This window comes from Anarrhichthys ocellatus, unplaced genomic scaffold (genome assembly GCF_004355925.1).
Source record: "Anarrhichthys ocellatus isolate YVR2014 unplaced genomic scaffold, GSC_Weel_1.0 scaffold13, whole genome shotgun sequence".
NCBI lineage: Eukaryota > Metazoa > Chordata > Actinopteri > Perciformes > Anarhichadidae > Anarrhichthys > Anarrhichthys ocellatus.
In genome coordinates, this window is record NW_022280043.1 from 6,418,193 (window position 1) to 6,433,875 (window position 15,683).

The 15,683-nt window shown below is 44.4% G+C and overlaps 1 protein-coding gene across 2 annotated transcripts in view; it reads left to right on the forward strand.

The window, feature by feature from the left end:
- The first annotated feature begins 12 nt into the window (after nucleotides 1–12).
- The window catches only part of grik5 (glutamate receptor, ionotropic, kainate 5), a 72,856-nt gene continuing 57,185 nt past the window's right edge, over nucleotides 13–15,683 (forward strand). For both annotated transcript variants that reach the window (XM_031853529.1, XM_031853528.1), the window contains exon 1: nucleotides 13–676. The gene's annotated coding sequence lies outside the window, so the exon portion shown is untranslated. The remainder of the gene's footprint in view (nucleotides 677–15,683) is intronic.

Genomic DNA, 15,683 nt, shown 5'->3' on the forward strand with positions numbered 1-15,683 from the left:
GAGAGAGAGAGAGAGAGAGAGAGAGAGAGAGAGAGAGAGAGAGAGAGGAAGGCAGAGGGAGAGAGAGAGCAGGTGTCAGAAATCCTCCCCTTCATCTGCTTGTCATTTACTCCTTTATGTTCTCTCGTCGTCTGGCGAGGTGATTGGTTTTCTGATGCCGGCGTTCCTCTGCACATAGGCCCTCTGCAATCCAGAGAAAAACAAGAGGTGGGCAGACAGAAGAAAGCAAAAAACAGACAGCATAAAAGGAAAGGCGGGGCCCTTTTCAAGAGACTAATTTCCCCCCTCTTCCTTTTCTAAATTGTCAAGACGGGCTGTTGTTGTATCTTTCACTTTTTTTCTTAAAGTTAAAGAGAGGAAAAAGAACCTGCAGACCAATCAATCCCTCGTTTCTTTGTGCACAGAACTGAACCTCTTCTTTCATCAATTGTTGATTTTTCTTGCCTTGCTCAAAAGGGATTATTTTCTCCACCCGAGTACAAACACTGGAATCCTCCAGGTTCCCTCTGTGTCCTCACCCCCCAATGACACAGTGTGAACCCCTCTGACTCCTCCACGGTGCCCCCCCCTCAGCTGAAGTGCTAAAACCCTGTGGTCTCAGATCTCCATGCCTGTGTTGACTCACTACTACAACGATAATATGGCACAGCGCTTCTGATACCGTCTGATTCATTCTGTAAGTAGGACTCTCTCTCTTTGTGTGTGTGTGTGTGCGTGTGTGTTCAGATGTCATTAGCGTGTATTTAGCTCATGTATGCAGAAACACCGGCGTGGTCCGTCTTCCTGCAGTGTTGGTTTTGTGGTGTCTTCACAGCGGATTTGCTTTCTTGTGCTTCCTCTGCTCCAGGCAATTTGAGCATGTGTGTGTGTGTGTGTGTGTGTGTGTGTTTGTGTGTGCCAAAGAAAGAGATTTTGATCTTACAGCCAAGCTTACAACAGCATCAGAGTGGTGTCAGAAAGAGGCAAAGGAGCTGCCTTTCCCTGTGTGTGTGGATCTGTCTCTGTGTGTGTGTGTGTGTGTGTGTGTGTGCATGCCAACATATTGGTCCTGAGGTTAATTTGAGCTAATTAGTGGTGAGTATTTTTGCTTCTCAGAGAATTTTTGGGTCTTGTGTCAGTGTACTTGCATTCATTAGGGTGAGATGGAAAGGGGCTAAAACTGAAGAGGGCAAACCAGCTAATGGGAATGACTGTGATTCCCTGACTAGTTCTTTGTTGCCTCCATTTCACGTTTAATGCCCTGAGCATTCCACCCCGGCTGCAGATAATTTCAGCCTCCTTTTATCTCCTTATGTGTTGCCTTGGATGAAACCATATACTGAAACCCGGCCTCTGCAATGGCCTGCGTATTACTAAGCCCATCTATCTCCGTGGACACATCCACATCTTTATACACTACCACAGTCACCAGGCCCTGCACCGAGAGACGCTCAATCAAGATAGTCCCTTCAAACAGACCAATGAACTGTGAATAACGCCATTACACAAACTCCCAGCTCAGAGCGTAACAGGGACAGAAAGATTGGGAGGGTGGAAAAAAAAAAGGAAGGAAGGAAAAAAGGCGAGAGAGGGAGAATGAGAAACATGCTGGAGATTGAAGAGCAATAACAGAAGGGGAATGAGAGAGAGAGACAGAAAGCAACAGAGAGGAGGACACAGAGAGGAGGGAGGGTGAGAAACGGAGAGGGGAGAAGGGCGGGTGTAGGTCTAGAGGGGCCGCGGAGCAGGAAAAGACCTCTGCTCCATGGGAGCGCTCTGATGGGCTTAGCAAGACCCCGCTTTGTTCACACTGTTGGTCAGCCTCTCAGAATTAAGATTACTAAATAATACGATTACTGCAGCTGCACGCTGATAACACACTGCCGCCGATCCCCCTTTTGTCACTGTCAGAAAACCCAGAGAAGAGAGGAGGACTGGCATATGACGACATCAAAGGCATGGCAGCACTGACTGCATTACACTGTCACAAAGGGCCCGTGCTTCACAACATCCCTTCTCCGCTCGCCGCTGAGTGAAAGTGGAAAGACACGGTGTGACTTTTAATATGACAAGTGGCCGTATGCAAAGGGACGCCGAGGCAGAAATAATGTTAGCCCGGGTTTTGATCATGTGACATAAATCTTGACTCGCCTTATATTTTCTCCGGTTGTTGATGTTGCGCTGTCAGCTCCAAAAGGGACTAAAAAGCAAGTAAACAGAGGAACCTCTCAGTATATGACCTGATTCCACATGTGTAAACATAAACCACGGCTCTCACGGTGAGACGTCGGCCCCCTTATCTCGATGTTTTACACCGCACCCTCTGCGTGGGCTATTTGTTTCATGGACGCTTGACAGCTTTGACACAGATTCCTGCCAAGTTGACCTTGCAGTTTAAAGTGTAATAAAAGCTGAATTCCCAGGCTGTGTTGCACATCGATATGTGTTCTTCTGGTAGCTGATAAATGGTCTCGCACCCCTCTCTGGAGAGTGGAAAAACAAGCAGGCAGCAGAAACCGCTGTCCAGTTCTGCTCAGCGGAAGTAAAGTACAACCGTCTGAAACCCACTGCTCCCAGAGTAGCGAGCTAATATCCGGGTTGGGCTCGTCTCAAACCCCCCTCCAAGAGATAAAAAGTATCTCCGCGCTCCTCTCAGCAGGAGCAACCATTTGCCTGCAGAGCTTAAGATTAGCTGGGAGCAGGAAATAGAAAAGGATGCATTTAGCATGTGATGTTATAGTAACAAATAACAAACTGGAGCGGAGGGCACAAAACAAAATCAATGAAATATGACACACGGCACAAACATGCAGCTTCAAACAGCCCCAAACCAAAGCACGTTGGCAACCATTCATTTCCGTTTTTCTCTTCCTGTGCAGCACATTTGTCATCTAATGGAGGTTTCTTGTACATGTCATGGAGTGTATTTGCTTCAGTGACATCGAATGAACTTTGACACCGGACCCTCCCCAGCTGAGCCCCACAGTCACAAAGTAACTGTGTGAGTCATTCAGCAGAACCAGTACAGCTCCAGTCAAAAAGCATCCACGTATTCACATACACTCTGTGTCCAGACATGCAGAAACAGAAGGGCAATATGGACACGATGTGTCAAATGATCAGTTGTGTGTTTCCTGTCATTCGGTCTCCCCTTTTTTAAGTGCTTTTCACCGCAGCAGTATACTGAGTTGGTACAGTATGCCCCAATCATTTCACTCGACCTGATCTATAGCAGAGAGTCACACGGTTCATATGATATTCCTCCGCGTTGGGTTTCAGAGCTTCCCAGTGCCCCTGTTTGTTACCAGTGAGGTCCTTTCAGATCAGTGGTCCCATCATCATCCCTCAGGGTTGGATTTTGTAATTGCATATTGCAGATTTGTATTTGCTGGTTTCCAATTCACAACAGCGTTCCTTGATGATTCTCTACTTACTGTTAAGGCAAAAAAAACATTTCCTCATTTGCCTGCATCATTAATCGTTTTGCAGTTCTTTGGTGGGAACAGCTGTTGTTTCTTTAAAGGTGATCAGCAGCTGTTGTTTCTTTAACTGAGCTGTAACGTAGCAGGCAACGCTTCTCAAAAAGGTCCATGTAGCTTTGTGGTGTTATCGCAGGGAAAGATAACTGCAAGACTGTGATCAACGCTGAATCCATCATTTTCTGTGACTGGCATCTGCTATCGTGCCCCATGCTGCCTCTCGCGTGGTAGTTCACCCCTGAAGTGTCTCAGACAGCCTCTGCTCCGAGGAGAGCAGGGCTTAATTTGGGACGTGAGATCTGTTCTAACACTGAGCAGCACTTCGGTTTCCTCTGCCTTCAATCCTCCGCCCGCTTGACCACCAGCGCGAGGCACTGCAGCCTGCACTAAACCTTTGCTCCTCATTGCCTAATGGAGCACAGAAAATGGCCCTGTTTGCCTAGTCGTTTGTCCACTCCTGCCTGCAGGCTAGCTGGCCTTGGAGGGAAAGATTGAGTGAGTGTGTGTGTGTGTGTGTGTGTGAGCGAGCGAGGAGGATGACAACAATTGGACATTAGGACACACATGCCCTTTCCATAATGTGCTCCCGGCTGGGCAGTTTGAATGGCCATAAAGCGAACGCTGCTAATGGCCTCTCGGTTAATGGAGTCATTAAGATTGGATTGCAAGAAGATAAAAGAAATGTGTATAATGTGTGTGAACCGGGTGGAAGTGTGGTCGTTTGTATATTTGTACTGTTACTGGAACCGCTTTTGTGTGTTTCTAGTTATTTAGTGCGTCAGAAGATACACCCAGGAGATGCATCCAGGACAACACTAAAGGAGGCAAGTGACACTCTTTTACATTAGCTTCAGCAGAAAAGGTCAGTATTCTATCAGTGTAATTGTAATACGGTCTGAGGCTCAGTCCTGACCCGGCTCGTCCTAATCAGCCGGCTGGCGGAGGCTCAGAAAGTCACAGCTATAAGGTTTCACCGCTAGAGTGCCGCTGCCTTGTGTGAGCGTGTGAGCGTCGTGACAAAGGCTGGAAGGCTTGATTTGAGGTTATGTCAGGACGCGTCCCCGAGAGAATGTGGCAAGGCCGGCGAAAGGCATTCTGGGTAGTGTTGCGTGTTGTTTTCATGGTGGCATGACTGCTCATTAATTCTATGTCAATTTCTTGATTCTTACCGGAGGGTTTGCTCATGTCACTGTGCTCGTCATGTTTTTTAAACTTCAGCTGCGGTCCAGCTTGCCTCGTTCACGTGTTGTATTCAATGAAATGCAGCCGTCATTGCACCACAAGGGGAAGCTAGTTTGTAGGCAGACCTAACAATCTTTATATTGAGCCCAGATGGAGGGTCAATAGTTTGACCAACACACAACTTTGCAAAGCACTTAACTCAAGATAGAGGTGTTTTTCACTACACTGTTTAACACGCACTCATGGGTAATAACCATATTTACCTGTCCAATGGTGTCAGTCCATGTATCAGAGTGAAATGGAGCACCTTTTAATCTGATCAGTTACTGAGCGGGCGAAGCCCGTAGCTGGGAAATGGAGACTCAGCAGGGGGTGTCATACTGCAATCACCGATCAAACCCGTCTGCAGACTCCAGAGGACGCATTGGGGGGGTCATGCTGCAAAGTGAGGAAAACTTGTTTAATTTCCTTGTCATTTTAATTTGAGATATGATAGTGAGGGCATATTACAGGAGTGACAGCTGTGATCAGCCATTTCATTGTCGTTAGTCAACAGTATAAACCATTGTAACCAATAGTGCATCTGTTTGTTGAACCTTTTTGTGAAGATGTTTGAGAACCCCATATTTAGTAAGTGTTGCCACAGTAGAATGTCTTTTCTTACAAATGTATAAACTGGAGCACTCTGCAAACAATCTTGTACTGTTCATCCACTCTTGTCCAATTTTATATAATTGCTTTTGTGTGAAAAATTGTTCCAAAATCATTCAGGTAACAGCATTGTCAGCCTTGGTCTAGTGAGTCTATTTTCCATTTTAATGTTCCACTGTGGCTCCTGCCGAGCAGCAGTTTTCCTGACAGTGTAATAATAGCACTCATCATGATATCTACAGGTATCGCCTCTCTCTGAAGCCGATCATTAATATATTATATGATATCAGCTCTGCCAGACTCTAGAGCGGTGGATCAGGACCCGCAGGTGGGTCGCAGGAGATTTTATAAGGGTCGGCAAATGCATTTGCAGAACTTCTTCCTTCGTCTTATTCAACATTTAAATCCGTAGTACACTTTTGGTCACATGAGCGATCGTGTTCGTATTTTTCTTGATAATTGTAGCCTACTTATTACATTTAATCTAACATAAAAGACTTGCACACATGTTCTTTGTTTAAATGATGTCAGGAAACAAACGTGAGCCTGACAAACTCTGCCAAAATGCATTTATTCTGTCTCATTTATAAAGTATCGAACACGTGTATATGTTTACAATAACACGTGCATCAAACAGAGTTGTGATTTATCCAACATATATCTTTTCAAAATTGCTGGTTTATTTTTTCAAGAAAATAGAAGCTGATGCGTAAGAAAATGATCAGGGACGTTCATTTACACACAAATTCACTCTCGTCATGATTTATAGATAATGCCTTCTGTGAACTGGGTTGTGATGGTTTGTCATTTTTAAAAAGTGGGTCCCCAGAGGAAAAGGACTCCATGGTGGACCTGCAGCAGATAGAATTTCCACATATTTCACAAACAATTTGGCCAAAAGCAACAACTATGAAATACTTGTGTAGTTGAGGACAGCACAGCAGATGCTTCGTCCTCTGTTAAATAATCAGTAGAATGTTAATTTCATTACCAAGACGTTGTCCCCCATATGGGACTTTGGATTCTTCAATTAGTCACCCAGGTCTTTCAACAATTTCTTAATTAAAACTGTGAACATCCAAAACTGCAGCCTACTGATATATAGCACTTTTAAGGCAAGGCAAGTTTCTAGAGAACCTTTCAACAATGGTAATTCAAAATGCTTTACATAAGGCATTAAAACTGGATATAAACGGCTATTTAAATAAAAGCGCAACAAGATTTAAAAAGAATAATGAAACAAAATGAAATAGAAGAGCACATCTCAGTTTTGTTCCAAATACGTGATGTATAACAACTGAATGCTGCTTGTCTGGACGGTTCACAGCAGATATTTTGGCCCTAAACCATTCAGTGCTTTATAAACCCACAGTTATATTTTAAAATCAAATCTTTGAAAATCAGGAAGCCAGTAAAGATCTGAGAACAAGAGGGATGTGATCTCCTGGTCTTAGTGAGGACTAAGACGGCGTTACCGTAGAAGAGCCTCCTGAAGATAAAGCCACGGAGACGTTTTTCTAAACCCTGCTGGGACACAGTAAGTGCTTTAATTCTTGATTTATTCTTACGGTGAGGTTTTTGGCAGGTTTTTGTAATTTCCTTAATATGCATGTTAAGAATAATGTGACAAGACTTCTGTGGTCTTTAACATTAGCGATCAGAGGTTAGCACTTTCAATTGTTCTTCTTCTTGTGTCTAAAGACAACTCAAAACTCATAAAACTAAAGTTATAAGAACTGCTGCACTGTTATCTTGGTCCAGTTTCAATGAGATAATAACAATATTAAAAATTATAATAATAATATTAACAACACAAACAATAAGAATAACATTCAATTAGTGTCTATAAGTCGGGCTATTTCTGTAAATTGTAAACGATAATACAGAAGTCCAATGGTGCAAATATGCTGGAATTACTATTAAATGACTAATGTAACATGTTGCTTTATGTACATGATGTAGGTGGATATGTACAGTATGTGCCTGTAAACATGTCGATTTACAGTACAATCAGTATGTATTGCAGCTTAGATTTATATGTGTCAGTGATATGTACATGTTGCATCAGTGTATATCAATACAGCTTGATTTAGTGTCTTAAATACAAAAGATGCCATCTCTGCTTTTTGTTCTTAAAAATATAATCTGAGGCCAAATTTCCTCACCACTCCCATGTTTTGCCCTGTGCCTCTTTGTCTCCACCACGCTGGTATTTGGGATTGTGAGTCAAGAGCCCGCAATCAGCTCCACCAATCAGAGGTAGTAACACACGAGTCCGTTCCAGCTCAGCTGCCTCGGCCCAAATGGGGATGCAGCAGTTGATTATGAGCTACTGCTTGATTTTAAACTGCTGAATATTTAATTGGCTCAATGAAACATAATACTCCAAATGGGCTGAAGCCATGTCCTTATAACTGAATTAAAAAAAAAATATATACAACAGCTGTGATTCATTTACACATTTTGGTTTTATGGGTTTTAGATTGTCCGCTGACATGCGGTGGGTCTGGAAAATGTGGCAGCATTTGTTTTTCCAATCAAAACTTGGCTGTGATGACGACCCCCCCCCCCACCACCGCTCCCTGCTGCAACCACGTACAGAGATGTCACAAAATAGTACAATATTATCTGCATCATTTGCTTTGCGGGGGTGTAACTTTCAGATTAACGGTGTATAATGTTAAATCAGACTCCCAGGGAAAGAAGCGTTCACTGTAATTAAGCTCATGTGGAGGTGTGCGCGACATAAAGCAAAAATGCTTCGCTAAAGCAAAGTAACTCTTGAAACGGCTTGACACCTTCCTGAGGGCCATACTTCTCTGTGTCACTTAAGCTGAACAATAGCAGCACATCATCCAAGAAGCTCAGTTCAAATGAAAAAACAATTTTGTGTCTCTGCTTCAGTGGTACTTGATGTAATCCACAGAGTTGTTTGACCAGTGTTCATTTCAAGTCCGCCTGAGCTATTCACTTGCTGAGGAATCAAAGTCTCAAGCCGAGCAATTTATCTTGTGCTCTTCACTGGATCTCCTAGTGTAGCTGGGAGTTTTCACCTTCACCAAAACCCAAAAATGTTATCGCAAGAATACAAGAATACAAAATACTACAAGTGGTTTGAGGACGAGCTTGTCTTTTAGCGTGAGCGTGTTGTATGTCTGGTTATACGTGCACATAAGATGTAGCATGTGTGCATGTGTGTGCCATGTTTATGCACACGCTTATATGTGTAATATAAATGTTGCGTAGGCGTCTTCATCTGTGCATTCTGTTTACGCTGGTGTCTGGTAGAGTCAATGTATCAATGCTGAGAGGCACAGGCGATTCCAGACTGCTCATGAGACGGTCTTGGATCTGAAAGTACAGCACACTGCGAGAGAGCAGATAATCTGATGATCCACACAGTTTATTAGCACCTGCAATCAGCCTCGGCTCTGCTGTCTGCAGGTCAGTCGTAGAAGATGATAGAAGAAAGTCAGAGGGATAACGTGGGACGCAACATATTGTGTGTCTTACTTAAAAGATGCGAGATTAATAAAGCAGTTAAGAGTTGGGCTTAGTGAGCAGATTGTGGATCAGGAATAGATTTTAGATATTTTACACCAGGCGCTATACTGACTTTAATTTCATTGAATGGCATCTAAACCAACAATAACTGGGGAAACAAGCTTGAAACAAAACACTGACTTATTATCTCCTCATAAAGTTTATATGGCGGCCTCGTTAGCAAACAGTTGCGTGTTTGAACACCCAGCAGATACGGATAAACATAAGCAGTCATCTTGTCGCCTGATTTCAGATCTGTTTTGTTCTCTTTTGTGCTCTTTGAGGCTGAGGGGAACTGCAGAGTCTGTTGATAATTGTCTGTGTCAGAACTACAAATGACCCCCTTTCACATTACATACAGCGGATTGAACGGTCCAGTTAGGAATGATCTGCATAAGATGCAGAAAATAAGATGTCAGGCTGATTGTATCCTGGTGAAAATACATCCCAGGTAGCTAATTACCAGTTTATATCTTTCCCCAGAGACGATTCATTGTTTCCCTGACAATGACAGACCTTTGCCCACTCTGACAAATGAGGACAAAAGGCACAGCCGTCATTTGCACTGCCTGAAGACTTGTGTAACCTCGGTCCCCTGATAACACCGTTTTCCAATTTTACCATCGAGTCTCAACGGGACATAATCAGAGGCAAGCAGGTTGCCAGTGGCACTTGTCGGTGATATCCCGTCCACTATAATAACAACTGCGTCTCATAAGGGGATAACCTGCCTTATTGCTCAATTTACATACAGCAGGTAATCATTGTGACCGCAGGCTATCTGTGACTGATGGTGTGTGTCCGCACTGTACATGCAGCCTTTGTTTTCATTCGGCAATCTGGCCTGTCGAGCCAAGCTGCGGCAGAGATCGATGCATCATTTGGATGTTTGTAAAGTGTGTGATTGTCTGCATATGTGTGTGTAAGTCACCTAAATGCTTACCTGTGGGCCATCATCAATGCTGCCGCCACGTAACCATCTCACTCAGTGATGCTCTGAAGCAGACAACGTGGGGCTCCTGCCATTGCGACAGCATCCTGATTTATTCTCCCACCAAGGCTTTGATATTAAAACACCTGTTGTACAATAATTAATTTGAAGAGAAAACCCAAATTCAGAAATATGCAAATAGGAAGTGTGTGTGTGTGTGTGTACAACCGTATCCTCCGAGGCTTCTTTAGTGAGGGGATGTTGGAGGCAGGGGGGAGGAAGGTGTGGGGGGAGAGAAGATAGGAAGCGATAGCTCAGCAGAAAGGTGTGAAGTCCTCCAGTGGCTAGCTAATCTGCCAGGCTTAGGACGGCCGGCTTTCTCCGTGCCCTCACGGAGGAAGGCGAAAGCTCTGCTGGGCTCACCTTTCAAGGCGCCTGGGCCATAGCCACAGGGGGAAACCCAAACGCATCGATTAGCCGTCAGGAACGTGGGGGAGACAGAGATAGGGAGGGGCGGGCTAACTCTCTCCCTATCCTCCCTTTTACCCTCCACCTCCGACCACCTCCTGCAGCTCAGGCCGCTGCTTTCTCACGGGAACGTCCAGGTGTAGCAGAGAGACGATTGAAGATGGAGGGGGAGCAATCAAAAATGTGTGTGTTGAGCAAGAACAATTGACAAAAAGGAAAGACAGGAATCAAACTAACAGGCGAGGCCAGAACAGTTGAGTTTTGTTTTGCTCTGATCGCAAGCCAAAATCGGAGAGCGTGCCTGTGTGTGTGTGTGTGTGTGTGTGCGCCCGCGCACTGCAGCTGCTGTGTTGCTGTGATGCTGTGATGATCTGTGTGAAATCTTTACGGTAAATAAAGCTCGAGTCCTGGCAGGGAGACAGGTGCAGCAGGCTGGGCCAAAGAGGAGCTACTGTAACTCGGGGGGAGAGAGAGAGAGAGAGAGAGATAGAGAGAGAGAGAGAGAGAGCAACTCTCTTGAAAGTGCCAACCGGACAATCTTTTGAAGTGGCACATATTGGCATATCATGAATACACATGAGCAATGGTTGCTTTCGAGCAAAGCACAGCTGATGGTGTGAAGCTCATTAGAGACCAGGAGGCCATGTTGATGTAAAGGTCTGTGGCTGCGATCATTTACTGCACTGAAAGGCCCTGCAAGTTTATCCGCTCGTATTCATCATTTTAACCCCATTGTGTTCATCTAATCTCGTGTGCACCGATGAAAAGCAATAGAGGCACTAATTAAAAAGTAAATTCCCCAAAGCCGAAGTGAACCATGCAGACATGCAAACATCAGAGATCATTGCCTCGACTCTATTATCTATTCCTTGTTCAGTATTTCAAAATAACCCACCAATCATGTTGTAGATTACCCTAATGATAATTTTTTTTGTCAGAACATGTATTAAGAAAGCCATTAATCTCTCTGGAGTTTCGTTGTAAAGTCATTTTAGGTAGGTTGACGGAAACAAACTGATGATAATGTCTAGTACTGTTGATAACGACAGCGCTAATTACATAACGCTCTCTGCACTTCCACTCCAAATCATAACTCAGCCTTAGGCAGTTGTAATATTAACCCGGTACTCCCCCAAGGCTGAGAATATGAACCAGCACCTTATAAGCCCAAGCAGCCCTGTGCAGCGGTGGTGTGATTAGAAACTCTGCTGGTGAACAGCTAATACACTCACTGGAGTTTGATAGCCTCCAGTATGGCAGGCTGCTGGTTATGAATAACCCGCCGCATAACCGACCCTCCCCCACATCACTCAGGGTGAAACACACAGTTTTCACTGCCTTTCTTTCAGTGTTATTTGCTCTGCACTTTGAGTTTTTCTTTCTTGCTAACTGAATACATGTCAGAGCATAGGTTTCATCTGAAAGCATTAGAGGAATCAGTAACAGCCCTTAAGTCTTTTTGAGGCGGATCGGCGTGGAGATTAAGCAACATCGGTTAAAGGGAGACGGGAGGGGGAATGTGTTTTGGTCTTAAAGGAATTTGACAGCTCCTCCATAATAGTGAGCTAATCCTTTTTCATACAGTGTGTGTGTCTGTCTGTCTTCCTTTCCTACACACATTGGCAACATCCAAAAGCATTCACAGATGTGCACACAGGCACAGACACATGCATTCATGAACACTAAGTAAAACAGTGCATCAACACACACTGTAGTAGTCCTGGCTGACCTGATGAATGGAGAGGCATTTGAACTGTTGATAACATCTCGACGTGTTTCATCATTTCAACTCGACATCTGTTAAAATTGCTCAGGCAGCCGTAGCCCCATAAATGTCGTCCTCCTACAAAGAGCATCGCCGGAAAGCATTGCTCCGCTCATGCTAGCGGCTAAGGTGCTAAAGGAGTGTGTGTGTGTGTGTGTGTGTGTGTGTGTGTGTGGGGCTTTTCCTGGCAAGGCACTACAAGCTACTTAGAATCCGAATTGACTCATTATAAGTGCTAATGACAGGTGTCCCTTTGTGTTTGGTTTGCGGGACGGAAACGTTGCCAAATTCCTGCCATTACTAGCGTCAAACGCTTCGGTGTGCAAATATTCTGCAGCTACGGGGTGCCTTATCTAGTGCTGCGCACTCGTTCAACTCATTAAAAATTAATTGATATCTGACATTTGATATCCATTGTTGAATCACTTTAATGACATTGATGTGACAGACTCAATTTAGCCAGTTAGGCCACATCCGAGTGAGAAGTCATTTTGTCCCTCCCGTCGTTATCTTCCTCATCGCACCCTGTGATTGCACAGACCAATTAAAACGGATTAACCTCCCATCCAGTTTGCCTCTTTCTGCCACCAAATTGTTGTGTCATTTGTTGAGCATCATGGCTCAATCTTTGTTTTTTGTTCCTCTGTCTCAGGCGGCTGTCGAAACGAATAATTGTGTTTCTTGCTGTGTGATAATGCGGTGCTCTCTGTTCCTTTCGAGTCTGTATTGAAATCTCGATCCCGTCCCTCTGCAGTGGCTGTCTCCCTCCGTAAATGAAGAACTGATGGTATCTCCCTCCCCCTGTGAATTTCCTCCTCTCCAGCTGAATTAACCATTCGTCCCCTATGGCTCTCTTTCTCAACTTTCAATATTCCCTCTCTGGCTTCACCATCCTCTCCCCTTATCTCTGCTTCACCACTACATTTCCTCCATCTTGCTCTCTCTGTCTCACTCTCCTACCTTTTCTTTTCTCACCACCTGTCCACCTCAATCGCTCTCTTCTCTCTCACTTCAGCCAAACTCCGTATCCTAAAGACGCTTTGCATGTCTCTGTCCAGGAAGCATCAGAGTGTAACCTGCTAAATTGGAACATTATGGTGAGGCAACACACACGCATGAGAAACTCTTGAGTTAATAGACAATTTACCTCACCTCATTGGTACAGCCTTTACATTCATTAAGCCCCCTCTGCTCTCCCCTCTGTCCCCTCTTTATCTTTCTCCCTCTCACTCCTTTATTCCTTCATGCTCTCCTATCTTTCACTGCCCGAGTTGTCTTTGCCTTTAAAAGCCTGTCTGATTTCTTCTTCATTGTGTCCCACCTAGACTGTATGTTTCCTGTTGCTGTGGTATTTGCCTTTTCCCTCTTCCGCTCTCTGTCCCCCCCCTCCGGCTTGAGCTGTCCAGCCTGGTTCGTCCAGTCCGCTGGAGCAAATGGTAAAATAACGGTAACAGCCAGCCATAAATCAACCCCATTGAAAAACATCAACGTTATAGTCTCCCTCTCTTTCCCTCCCTCATCTGCTCTTTTCTGTGCCCTTCACCTTTGTTCCAGGAGGGAACGAGGGAGGGAAAGACGGCTATAGGCAAGTGTTGTTTTCCAGAAAAGGTGAAGGATAATGAAAAAGCACGTATGTGTGCGCGTGTGTGTGTATATGTATGTATTTGTTTCTTTGCGCATGTGTTTGTGTAGTCGGTTTCAGAGAATGCAATCCAGTCTTGAAGCTGTTACTGGTGTGTGGATGCTCTGACCAGAAGCTTAGAGGAGAAGGCTCATGCGGAAGGAAGAATATCATTGTGTCAGCAAATCTGCAATCCGTGGGGGTGTGTGTGTGTGTGTGTGTGTGTGTACACGCGTGCATTACAGGCTTAAAGGGGGGGGGGAATGCGTCACATTGAGAAGGATAACGCAAAATGGCAAAAAGAAACGAGTGATATGAGAGATCATCATCATGGCAGTAAGAGATTTGCCTCAACGGGTGGTGAGTGAAGCGATGCGTTAAATGTGATATATGACACGGGCACATACATTCTGTAGACACACAAAGTGTTCTATGCTCATTCACAGAAGACAAATGCAGTGCCACGCGCCCACATATTTAGTTACAGCAGCTGATTGCAGGCAACAGCGCGCTGTTGAAGCTTCATTGGACCAATAAAATAATAGCAGGCAGAGGCCTGTCTGGGGTTGGTTGCTGTGGTGATGCTTGCCAAGGCAGAAAGCAGTGATGGAGGAAGTGTTGAGATCCGCTGCTTAAGATAGTTTGATCACCCGAGACATCCGTCCCTGAGATTACCGCTTCCTCTCCCCTTCCCCTATGTTGGTGTGGCGCTCACAGCAATGAATTATTACCTTTTAAAAATTCAGCAGCATCGTGTCCTTCCAGAAACAATGTCCCAATTACTCTGGATGATCCACAGACTTTACAGTGAACAGTTTTCATTGAAACGATTTTCTAACCAAGAAATAGTCACAATTAAAACCAATGACAGCAAAATCCGACCAACTAAAGCCCAAACTATCAAAATTAAGATATTTAACAGAACTCAGTACTATGCAAAGTTGTACTACAATATACCAAAGAGCACCAAACAGCTCAAAATACACAACTCTCAACTATGATCAAGTATTCATGCATGCCATGGGTGTTTGCGCTCACAACTCCCGCACACTTGACTGAACCACATGTGCCGTGACACATCTTGCAGAAACACTGGCATCCACGCTTCCTTACAGACTCCCGGCGCAAAGGCCGCGGCGCACAGAGGTGCTGACGGCTGTCATGTTAATATGCCGGGGAGGCTGGAGGACTGGGTCGTTACCAGCAGGATGAGTTGGAGGAGTAAAGAAGAGCAGAGGAGAGGCGAGGAGAGGAGAAGGGGGGCTGTGTAGGGGGGAACAAAAATATTTTATTATTTATTTAAATATTCATGTTTTTATTTTAAAAAGAAGATTTAGGCATGGAGAGATCGGTAACACTATGGTACACAAAACCGAGTAGTTATTAAAGAATGACCCGATGATTAACGCATCTTTAATGAGTAGACCTTGAATAACTCTGATTCGAGACTATATAACAGATAATTATGAGTTAGAGGAGAGACTGGAAGATAATAATGAATCAGTTCATATGCATCTGTGAATCGAAATGATGTTAATCATTTTGTTCCTGATTAACTCCAATCAGGAACTCTATTAAACTAGCTGAGCGGCACAAACTTGTAACGACTCATTCATTACTAATTACTTAATCATTAGCTACTCATTTTGGTCATAGTCCTCTGTGGACCATTGCTGGAAGTCATTGACTATTTCATATGTGATTTTGCATATAGATATTTTGATACATATTAACATGCGAAAAATACTGTAATTAATATCCTGTTATTGATTTAAAATATGTTTTCCCGCTCTAATATAGAAGGACCAACTTCAGTGCGTGATGTATTCCCACAAAATGATTCAACAGACAAGTGGAATAGAGGCCAAATGATCGTCGATGCAGAAAGTGGTTGATGAGATGAAGATGAGGGGTGTGTAGACGGGGAAACGGGGGAGAGAGGGAGTCGGGGAGGGGCAGAAGGAGGCTACCCCCCAGGATCAGGGAGGGAAGAGAAGTCAAGCCAGAGGGAATGCTGATGATAGGATGAAGATACATAAGGCGGGGGGGGGGGGGGGGGGGGGG